The sequence below is a fragment of the Balaenoptera physalus genome (genome assembly GCF_965194825.1).
Source record: "Balaenoptera physalus genome assembly, chromosome: 11".
Taxonomy (NCBI): domain Eukaryota; kingdom Metazoa; phylum Chordata; class Mammalia; order Artiodactyla; family Balaenopteridae; genus Balaenoptera; species Balaenoptera physalus.
In genome coordinates this window covers 38,554,158-38,566,239 of record NC_138896.1, presented here as the reverse complement: position 1 = coordinate 38,566,239, position 12,082 = coordinate 38,554,158, and the positions used below count along the sequence as shown (strand labels likewise).

The 12,082-nt window shown below is 48.1% G+C and overlaps 1 long non-coding RNA gene across 1 annotated transcript in view; it reads left to right on the top strand.

Moving 5' to 3' along the window:
• The window catches only part of LOC309637694, a 57,145-nt gene that overhangs the window by 22,535 nt on the left and 22,528 nt on the right, over window positions 1-12,082 (top strand). The window lies entirely within an intron of this gene.

The window sequence follows — 12,082 nt, the reverse complement described above, 5'->3', positions numbered from 1 at the left end:
GCTTGATGGTGTCATGCAGGTGTCAGGGGCAGGCCTGCACAGCCAGCCAGGACTTCCAGGGACTCTGGGGACCAACTGCCAATTGCATTTTGTACATGGTTCCCTAATCCTTGGTATTTGAGACTATCAGCCTGAAAATTCAAAACTACGATTCCTGAGTCAGAGGGGTCTGTTTTCCTGTGTTTGGCCAGAGGATGAGGATGGATTCCACACCCCTCTGGCTGTTCTGCCTCCATGAAAACACAAAAACTACACTGAGAGGGAAAAACCTTGAATTTTGAAGACATGATCAACCACAGATGAGGTCCTGCTCCCAGGTCCAGAGAGATGGGCGGGGACTTCCCAAGCTGTCTCTGAAGGACCCTGAGGTCACACACAGCCCACAGTAGCACCTGAAACTTTGAAGCCTGTCATCTTTCCGGAGTGTAATTTGGTTTTTCTTTCATTTTGTCGTGCTCACTCCTACCCTCACCTTTCATCCCCTTGCAGTCAGCTCCTCCAGTCCAGTGATAAATAAAAGGGACTTTTTTAGTCTGCAAATAATAAATGCTGGAGAGCATGTGGAGAAAAGGGAACCCTCTTACACTGTTGGAGGGAATGTAAATTGGTGCAGCCACTATGGAAAACAGTATGGAGATTCCTCAAAAAACTAAAAATAGAGTTGCCATATGATTCAGCAATCCCACTCCTGGGCATATACCCAGACAAAACTATAATTCGAAAAGGTATATGCACCCCAATGTTCATAGCAGCACTAGTTACAATAGCAAAGACATGGAAGCAACCTAAATGTCCATTGACAGATGAATGGATAAAGAAGATGTGGTACATATCTACTAAGGAATATCACTCAGCCATAAAAAAGAATGAAATAATACCATTTGCAGCAACATGGGTGGACCTAGAGATTATCATACTAAGTGAAGTAAGCATTATTTACAATAGCCAAGATATGGAAGCAATCTAAATGTCCATTGAGAGATGAGTGCATAAAGAAGATGTGATACACACACACACACACACACACACACACACACACACACACACCACACAATGGAATATTACCCAGCCATTAAAAAGAATGAAATTTGCTTAGAGATTATCATACTAAGTGAAGAAGTAAGTCAGAAAGAGAAAGATGAATACCATATGATATCACTTATATGTGGAATCTAAAATACAACACAAATGAACATATCTACGAAACAGAAACAGAGTCACAGACATAGAGAACAGATTTGTGTTTGCAAGGGTGGGAAGTGGGGGAGGGATGGAGTGGGAGTTTGAGATTAGCGGATATAAACTAGTATATATAGGATGGATAAACAACACTGTCCTACTGTAGAGTACAGAGAACTACATTCAATATCCTGTGATAAACCATAATGGAAAAGAATATGAAAAAGAATAGATACATGTATATGTATAACTGAATCACTTTGCTGTACACCTGAAACTAATACAACATTGGTAATCAATTATACTTCAATATAAAATAAAAAGTTTAAAAAAATATGAAAAAGAATGTATATGTGTACAACTGAGTCACTTTGCTGTACAGCAGAAATTAAACACAACATTGTAAATCAACTATACTTCGATAAAATTTTTAAAAAAAGAGAGACGTTTTTTGTTCCTTGCATCTTCAAAGAATATTAAGATGAAAAGGCTTTTCCCATAGGACTTGAACCCCAGGATGGGCCAGGTTCCAATCACCGGGTCAGCCACCAAAGTCTCCATCAAACCCAGCAGTGGGTCGAAGCCCCTCACACCAAATTGCTGTTCACTGTATCAGCCACCTAGCTCGGGGCCAAATCCCCAAGCTGGAGGTCTGGGTTCCAGCTCAGCCCCTTACCAGCCAAGTCACCTCATTTTAGCCACTCATTCTCAGCCTCAATTTCCCACTCTGTGAAATGGGATAATAACTCTCCCCCGCTGGGCTGTTTGAGGGGCAGTGTGCTGCAGAGGTTAGGCACCCAGGCCACATACTGTACAACCCGGCATTCCCACCCCCAAGTAAAGACCTAAGAGACGTGGTGAGTGCATACACTGAAAGACATGCATGTGAATGTCCACAGTGACTCTGTTCACAATAGAAAAGAACTGGAAACATCCCAACTATCCATCAGCCAGAGAATGGACAGTCAAATCGTGATGTTTTCATGCAATGGAATGCTGCCTGGCAATGAACCAGAATGTACAAATGACTTCAACTCATGACACATGAATGAAGCTCAAAGATGCTGCATTGGAGAAAGAAGGCAGATATAGAAATACCATCAAGAATAGACAGTGCTGGTACTTCCCTGGTGGTCCAGTGGTTATGACTCTGTGCTTCCACTGCAGTGGGGGCACAAGTTCAATCCCTGGTCAGGGAACAAAGATCCCGTTAAGTCACATGGCGTGGCCAAAGGGAAAAAAAAAAAAAAATCAGAATAGTGGTGGCCCTTGCAAGCAGAATTGACTGGAAAGAAGCGCAAGGGAACTTTCTGGGGTGTTGGAAATGGTCTAAATCTTGACCTACGTCATGGCTACATGGGTGTATACATACATAAAAATTAGTGGAGCTGTACACTTAAAATCTGTCTACTTGACTGTATGTAAGTTACACGTCAAAAAAAAAAAAAAAAGTAAAAGTAAAAACAAACAACAACAACAAAAACTACCAATGATGGTGCCAGGCCAGCTGTAAACATTGAGACCTAAATGAGTCTGTCTCAATTTCCTCATCTCCAAAACGAGGACAATGACAAAAATAGTACCAGCCACACAGGACCGTCATGAGGAGCCTACGAGTTAGTCAGTTTAAAGACCTGCGTCTGGCATGCGGTGTGTGCTTTCTGAGACAGACAGAGCTCTTGTTGTTGGTTGAGGGGAATGCATGTAAAATGCTCGGCACTGCTCAGCACACCAAGGAGCTCAACCAGTGCTGGCAAGTGTTATCTAAGACTCCCCCAAGAAGTCTCCCTGACCTAGTGACGGATGAGCCTAACCAGGTCTCCCCTTACCAATCTAACCAAACCTCTGGGACCAGCAGAACAGCTCATGGCTTCTTCTCTTGGCAACAATCCACTGTATTTTCAGTTCCTTCACATCAACCATCTTTGTCTCTCAAGACTCCAGGCAGATATCACCTTACTCTCCCTGCCCCGGGGGCCTGCTCACTGGGGATTTTCAGCTTGGCTGACTCCCAGCTTCTGGACAGATATAAACAGAGGTCCCGGCTGCTTGCCCAGGACCCAGTGTGGGGGCTCGAGTGTCTCCCTGAAGAGTCAGCACTCTGTCCCCCTGGCTTCCAAAGCAGGGCTGGCTCTGGGGGCTCCCCCTTCCTCCCCTCCCCCCAAATGGCTCATTGCTGGGCTTCACGCTTCCTTCTGTACTCACTGCATCCACCACTAGGAGGGCAGCTAGCTTCACAAGGCACACACTTTGCCAGTCTCGGTCACTGCTGTTTCTCCAGCACCTAGAGCAATGCCTGCCACATAGTGTAATAGATGCTCAGTAAATATAAATTGTCCAAATGAGTGAGATGACCAAATCAGTGTGGGGCTGTAAAGGCCTCTAGGCATTCTGACCAACCCCCTATGTGGACCCCAGATGGCCCTGACCAGGCCTCTCTTCCCACAGCATCCCTTTACTCTCTTGCTCAAGAAACTAACATAACTTCTAACTATCAACTCCATCAAGTCACAACCCCTCTGTCTTGGTTTCAAGAGTCCCTCAAGCTGCCCCTCACCCAATCAAAACTACTTCTCACTACTCTTCACCACATCTCTGCAGTTTACTAGGTCGAGTGACCTCCAGGAGCAAAAAGAGCTGGACTAATCTTTAGCAACCAAATCAGAACTAACAGTCAGCTTGTACCTACCTATCAGGGTCCCCAGGAGGAATGCAGATAACAATGTAAAGTGCTCGGCTGGCCCCCTAAAAATGGGAGCTGTCATCATCTGATGCTGGAGGCTCTTGCTCCAATTGAGTGACAGCTGTAGGGTCTGCGGGACATAGGTTCAAATCCCAGCTCCACTGTTTTACTGGTGGGTGACTATGGACAAGATAATTCACCTCACAGGCCAGTTTTCACATCTGTAAGGTGGGGATAATAAAAGAGCCTACATCCCAGACCTATGGAGGAATTTAATTAGACAGCATATACAATATGCCCAGCACGATACCTGGTCAAGAGTAAAAACTCAACAAACGGCCTTTGTTATGATTATCAGCATCCTCTTTGGGGAGCCTACCTGGAAACAGGGACTAGCTTGTTTCTCTGCCATGATGACTGCTTTAGCACTACCATTGTCCTCAGTTTCTTGCCTGTCACGGTCTATTCAGAGTCCCCTCCAATCCATCACCTCATTGCTTACCCTGTTTGTCTTGGCTGATATTGCTTTTCTTGGTCTTCACACTCAGTTTTATGGTCGTCACCAGCAGGGCCAGCACACACAGTTGTGTAGTGACCTGCACAAGGGCACCATCTGTGGGGAGGCCAGGGACAGTGGGGAGGCTTGGCTTGGCTTCTTCCCAAAGGAAAGGTCATTTCCACTTGCACAAAAATGCACACGGTCTAGCCCAGCCCCTGAGTTTAGGGAAGAGGAAGCTCTTTGTCCTCAAATGGTTAGTTTGGGGAATCTTCCTTCTGTTTGTTGCTTGATACGTTCCTTTCATTTTCAGGTGATGACATCACTGTCAATACTCACAGCGTCCAGAACATTCACTTCTAGTCCCCATTCCTCCCCACTCCACCCCGCCTCTCTCACCTCGCCTGCCTCCATCTAACTTACTGTTTCTAACATGCCATGATCTAGGACAGTGATTCTCAAACCATTCTGACCTCAACCCACAGTAAAAATGACATTTTATGTCATGACCCACACAGCCATGTATACATAAAGAGCCAAAACAAAGTATTCATGAAATCACTGCTACCTTTACTCTTTATGACGTACTCTGATATATTCTATTTCTTTTCTTTTCTTTCTTTTTTTTTTTTTTTTGGCTGTGCCACACGGCTTGTGGGATCTTAGTTCCCCCACCAGGGACTGAACCCAGGCCCTCGGCAGTGAGAGTATGGATTCCTAACCACTGAACCCTCATTTTTTATTATTATTTTTTTAATGGTGTTTTTTTAAATATTTATTTATTTATTTATTTGGCTACATCAGGTCTTAACTACGGCATGTGGGATCTTCATTGCGGCATGAAGGATTTTTCGTTGCGGCGCACGGGCTCTTCACTGCGGCACACGGGCTTCCCTCTAGTTCTGGCGTGCGTGGGCTCTAGAGGGCCCATGGGCTCAGTAGTTACGGCATGAAGGCTCTCTAGTTGTGGTGCACGGGCTCCAGAGCATGTGGGCTCAGGAGTTGCGGTGCGCGGGGCTCTCTAGTTGTGGAGCTCAGGCTCTAGAGTGCGCAGGCTTAGTTGCCCTGCAGCATGTGGGATCTTACTTCCCTGACCAGGGATCGAACCCACGTCCCCTGCATTGGGAGGTGGATTCTTAACCACTGGACCACCAGGGAAGTCCCTCCCTCATTTTTTATTTATTTATTTATTTATTTATTTATTTATTTTTTTTAAGGAATTCCTTTATTTTTATTATTTATTTATTTATTTATTTTAAGCTGTGTTGGGTCTTCGTTTCTGTACAAGGGCTTTCTCTAGTTGTGGCAAACGGGGGCCACTCTTCATTGCGGTGCGCGGGCCTCTCACTATCGCAGCATCTCTTGTTGCAGAGCACAGGCTCCAGACACGCAGGCTCAGTAGTTGTGGCTCACGGGCCCAGTTGCTCTGCGGCATGTGGGATCTTCCCAGACCAGGGCTCGAACCCGCGTCCCCTGCACTGGCAGGCAGACTCTCAACCACTGCGCCACCAGGGAAGCGCCCCCCCCTCATTTTTAAAAAATACATATCTTGACCCACCAAATTGATTTCACCTCCACAGAGAGACTGAAAATCGCCGTTGGGACAGCTGCCTAAAGTGAGATCCTTAGATGCATTTCCAGCAGCCACAGCATCACCCAGGAGTTTATTAGAGATGCAGAATCTCAGGCCCCACCCAGACCTACTGAATCAGAATCTGCATTTCCACAGAGCTTCCAGGGCATTCATGTGCACATGAAAATTTGAGATGCCCTGGTCTAAGATACAGGGAAGCCACGCCTGCCAGAATGGTATCTATTAAAATAAGTACCTGGGGACTCTGTTATCTGTGAAGGATGTGAACTTGAGCAGGGGCACAAAAAATCTGCTGGAGCTCCCCAAGGGCCCTTTCCCCTATTGTACACCACCAGGGAGTTGCCGAGAGGTGCCTTTCCCCTGCCTGTGACATCTGAAAGTCAGAGGTGGCTCTGTATGTCTTTTCCTGTGGTTTAGTCACAACTAGGAGCTTCAAAAGCCAATTTCAAGACACAAAGATGTCTCAATCCCTCTACATCCAACAGTGGGAAGTTCACAGATTTTTCCAGGAATAAGCTCCTGGAAAATGAAGAGACTCAGGACCAAGAATTAAGAGTCCTCTAAGGTTCTCCTCAGCAGCAACACTCAGGGTCTTCAGGTCTGACCCGAAGTCCTGTTTTCCTCATCACCACAGCTTGAGCCAGGAATGGAGCCCAAATCCTATCCTCTATGTAAGTGTTGCCAAACATCTCCTTAGAGCATTCCTGAGCCCCAAGCTACTGGTCAGTCTTGGCATTTGGACGAAATGAAGTCACAGAGTTTCCTTACAGAGCTCCCTGCCCCTCTCCGCAAATCACACCGCCGCTTCCCTCTGCTGCTCTGAGGTATCAGGACATTCTTCACGCTCCGGGGTTCTCTCATGTCTGTGAGTCCCCACTTCTCTCTAACCCTGAAAAGATTGGCTCTGTTCCCCATTAAAAGAATGCCAGTCATTTGGGGGCAACAGTGTCATCCCAAGGCCTGTGAAGTCATACACCACATTCTGCTCAGTCCTGTCAGCAGCTCAAAAAGCAGGTTGTGTCCAGGAAATCTGAAGGGTGTGAAAATATAAAGCAGTGTTCCAGCCCCTGGGGCAACCAAGCAGAAAGTGAATTGGATGCTTCACAGCCCAGGTTAGACGTGCCTGCCCCTAGACCCCCACCCAGATTAAAGACCCCACTGGTGGTCAGCTAGCTGCCTGTCCTATGATTTCCACAGCTTAGCAAGTGCATGTGAAAATCTCTTAGAAGATTATCTGCAGAACCAAGGTTTGACCTCAGCATGGAAACCTGTGTGATCTTGAGCTTGTCATTTAGCTTTTCCACCTCTCAGCTCTACCACATAAATACATTAATCTACAGCCTGCTCCATAGTTATGAGTTTCCTTGGGCAAGAGCATTACTTAGGAAAATGAAATGAAAGGATATAGCCAATATGTTTCCTGTGGTTATCTTTGAGTGTATTTGATTGTTCTATGTATTCTTATGCTTCTCTGTCATTTCCCTATTTTTGACAATAAGCATGTGCTACTTTTATAACAACAAAAATTAAATATAGGGCATCCCTGGTGGCGCAGTGGTTAAGAATCCGCCTGCCAGTGCAGGGGACACGGGTTCGTGCCCCGGTCTGGGAAGATCCCACATGCCGCAGAGCGGCTAGGCCCGTGAGCCACAACTACCGAGCCTGCGCGTCTGGAGCCTGTGCTCCGCAACGGGAGAGGCCGTGACAGTGAGAGGCCCGCGCACCACGCCGAAGAGTGGCCCCTGCTCGCCGCAACTGGAGAAAGCCCTCGCACAGAAACGAAGACCCCACACAGTCAAAATAAATAAATTAATTAATTTAAAAAAAAAAAAAAAGGTTGAGATGAGTCCTTGAGTGAAATACCTCACTTAGTTGCACAAATCTCCACATAAAGCTCAGTGTAACATTTCCTTAATTAAAAAAAAAATTAAATATAATTATTTGGGGATTCCCTGGTGGCGCAGTGGTTAGGAATCCGCCTGCCAGTGCAGGGGACACGAGTTCGTGCCCTGGTCCGGGAAGATCCCACATGCCGCGGAGCAACTAAGCCCGTGCGCCACAACTATTGAGCCTGCGCTCTAGAGCCTGCAAGCCACAACTACTGAAGTCCACGCGCCTAGAGCCCATGCTCCACAGCAAGAGAAGCCACCACAATGAGAAGCCTGCGCACCTCAAGGAAGAGTAGCCCCCGCTCACCGCAACTAGAGAAAGCCCGCGCGCAGCAACAAAGACCCAACTCAGCCAAAAATAAATAAATACATTTTTTAAAAAAAGAATAAATGTATTTTAAAAATAAATAAATAAATATAATTATTTGAAAGAGGGTTCTACGTACATACAACTGTTCACTGGTTAGCCCCGTCTGACTTCCTCACTGGCAACATCCTCAACTCTTTGTCCTTAGGCTGGAAAGGACCTAATAGCTCATCCAGTCCCAGTCCTCATCTTACCAACCAGGAGACTGCCTGTCCTCAAGCTTGGCCATGTCAGCTGTATTCCCCGCAGGAGAATTCACATTGACCTCCTCTGACTTCCTCACCAAGGAAAGGTTAAAGAAAACCTAGCAAAGAGACTTCCCTGGCGGTCCAGTGGTTAGGATTCTGCACTTTCACTGCCATGGCCCCGGGTTCAACCCCTGATCGAACTAAGATCCCACAAGCTGCCTGGCGCAGCCAAAAAAAAAACAGCAAAGAAATAGCAAATGGGGACTTCCCTGGTGGTGCGGTGGTTAAGACTCAGAGCTCCCAATGCAGGGGGCCCGGGGTTCGATCCCTGGTCAGGAAACTAGATCCCACATGCATGCCGCAACTAAGAGTTCGCATGCCACAACTAAGGAGCCCACGTGCTGCAACTAAGGAGCTGGCAAGCTGCAACTGAGGAGCCCACCTGCCGCAACTAAGACCCGGCACAACCAAATAAATAAAGATTTTTTTAAAAAAGAAAGAAATACCAAATGGGGGAAGGCAAGTCCTTGGATAAGAAGTTTATGCATCACATTTACATTCTGTAAAAACATCAGCCTTTCTCCTCCCCTCTCTCACGCAGTCTTCCCAGCAGCTTGTAGATTGCCCCCCTCACCCAGCAGATTCACTCAAGCTTCCCATCTGGCTTGAGCCTAGGTGTCTGGGGGTGGTGTGTCTGCCTCGGGATTCACAGGAGAATCAACTCCCCCCTAGAGAGAGGGAAAACCAGGGCAGTCAAAGACAAGCATCTTGGTGAAGGCTCAGTCATCCTTAAATATATTAAGAATTTTTTTCAAAGGGGAGGAGTGTCCATCTCTGTGTCTACCTTACAGGTAGGAACCACATATGTCTTCAGCTTGGTGCCATCAACATTTTGTACACCAGCGGTCCCCAATCTTTTGGGCACCAGGGACAGGTTTCATGGAAGACAATTTTTCCACGGACCAGCAGGGGCGGGGGAGGATGGTTTCGGGATGATTCAAGCACATTACATTTATTGTCCACTTTATTTCTATTATTAATATATTGTAATATATAATGAAATAATTATGCAACTCACCATAATGTAGAATCAGTGGGAGCCCTGAGCTTGTTTTCACTTGCCACTCACTGATAGGGTTTTGATATGAGTCTGCAAGCAACTGATCTATTATGGTCTCTATGCAGTCAAACCTCTATGCTAATGATAATCTGTATTTGCAGCTGCTCCCCAGCACTAGCATCACTGCCTCAGCTCCACCTCAGATCATCAGGCATTAGATTCTCATAAGGAGCGTGCAACCTAGATCCCTCACGTGCACAGTTCACAGTAGGGTTCACGCTCCTCTGAGAATCTAATACCGCCGCTGATCTGACAGGAGGAGGAGCTCAGGCGGTAATGTGAGCGATGGGGAGCGGCTGTAAATACAGATGAAGCTTCCCTCGCTCGACCGCTGATCACCTCCTGCTATGCAGCCTGGTTCCTAACGGTCCATGGACCGGTACTGGTCCATGGCCCGGGGGTTGGGGACCCCTGTTGTACCCAGTGGACACTCAGTAAATTTCATCTTTCCAATTCAAGCTTTTCATGCCTCTGCCTAATCCTACCAGAAGGCTCCCCTGACAATACTTGACTTGTAAGCTGGAAATCTGAGAGCCCAGGAACCTTGGTGAAGACACAGGGAACCTGAGAGACCAGGATAAAAAGACCTTCAACCAGAAACATATAAAAAAGCAAATGCTATTTTCAAAAGAGAGAAAGGATGAACTTCTGAATCCCAAGGTCCCACCAAGAGAAGTCTTTATCTTTACAGTGTTACAGTCATCTTGGCCCCTAGAGGTGATTTGGCTCAGCCATCAGAATGAGGGGATGAAAAAGTGACAGGATTTTGTAGAAACGGGGCTCCTTGGGGCTCATGCCCCGCCACAGGCTGCCACATCGTGAAAAGTAAGAGTGAAACCAGGGACTTCCCTGGTGGCGCAGTGGTTAAGAAGCCTCCTGCCAATGCAGGGGATACGGGTTCGAGCCCTGGCCCGGGAAGATCCCACATGCCGTGGAGCAACTAAGCCCATGCACCACAACTACTGAGCCAGTGCTCTAGAGCCTGCGAGCCACAACTATTGAAGCCCACGCACCTAGAGCCCATGCTCCGCAACAAGAGACGCCACTGCAGTGAGAAGCCCATGCACCACAACGAAGAGTAGCCCCCGCTCACCGCAACTAGAGAAAGCCGGCGTGCAGCAATGAAGATCCAATGCCTCCAAAAATTAATTAATTAATTTAAAAAAAAAAAAAAAAACAATCCCAGCAAGAGTCATTTTCTCACTCTGGGATCTCCAAGAACATTATGTTCATCTCTTGGTGTCTGAGGAGGAAAATGTGCAGTGAAAGACTGTAATCTGGAGCCAGCAGAGTAAACTCAAGAAGCCGTGGCCACCGCAGAAGAGGATTCGACACCTTTGGGGATACTTCTCACTGCATTTCTCGTCTGCTCCCCCGCCCCGCCCCACTTCGTGCTGCTGTACCCAGGTAACCCTGCCTCAGAGGTTGCCACCTGGCAGAGGGGGCTTGCCAAGCTAGAGAAGGGGTTCAAGGCCTAGACTCACCTGGGACTTGCAGGGAGCTCCTTGTCTGCTCCTCTGCCCTCTTCCGAGTGTGAGGAATGGGGAATTCCAGGCTGTGACTGCCTGGGAAATGCCAGCCAGGGAGCTGCAGAGAGATAGAGCTCAAGGTTCCGCACGAAGGCAAGGAAAACGTCTGATTTAAAAAAAAAAAAAAATGGATGTGGATATGGATCTTGGAGAGAGAGAAGTGGAGAAGGGCCTTGGAGGTGGGAAGGGGGCCCAGCCCTGGGGGCTTCTGAGGCTCCTAGGGAAATATGTCAAATGGAGAGGGACTGCTAAGGAGAGGAGCCCCTGCGTAGTTGCATCTGCCAGCTGTGAGGGTCTGGCTTGTGCAGGAACTACATCTGATTGGTGTAGAGGTGAGAAGGAGGGAGGAGGAGCAGTATATGACACAGGGGTTTCGAAGGGAGAGAGTGAGAGGCTGGAGGTGAGTGAGGTGGAGGAGAGTGAGAGGTGGTGAGGGATGGGTGAGGTTTGGGAGTGTGCTGGAAAGTGAGATTCCAGCCAGGCAGAAGGTCTGATAAAATGGGTATGGAAATTGAGGTGGTGGAGAAGAGGCAGAGGGCAGGTGGCTCTGTGTGCACACTGCGTGGTTCAGCTGCCAGGCTCTTACCTGCATTACAGGTGGAGGTGAGGGAGCCACCCGGCTGTCCATCGTGAGTGCACCGGTGGCCGCAGCTGCTGGACCCTAGGCCAGCGCTCTCAGGCCCTCCTTCCCCAAACCCCTAACTTGGCCCCCAAAACTGGAAGGTCTCATGGGATGGAATCTCAAATAGCGCCGGGTGCTGTGCGCTCAGGTTCCCCGGGCGAGCAGGTGTGCAGGGTGCTGTGGTAGTTGCTGTCCTTCCAGGAAATGAAAACGAAAGAGCGGGATCCAGCTTCCACTCCCATCCTGGCCGGCTCGGGGGAGCACAGGGGCTGGCCCCTGCGGGACCGGAGACCAGGGCGCCGTGGGCTCACCCACTGGGAGGCATCGGTCCTGCTCGCATCCTTTTGCAGACGGACAGCCCCTCGGGCATCCTGGCACTGGCTCCCAGGGGGACAGAGGTGGGATCCTGGGGGAT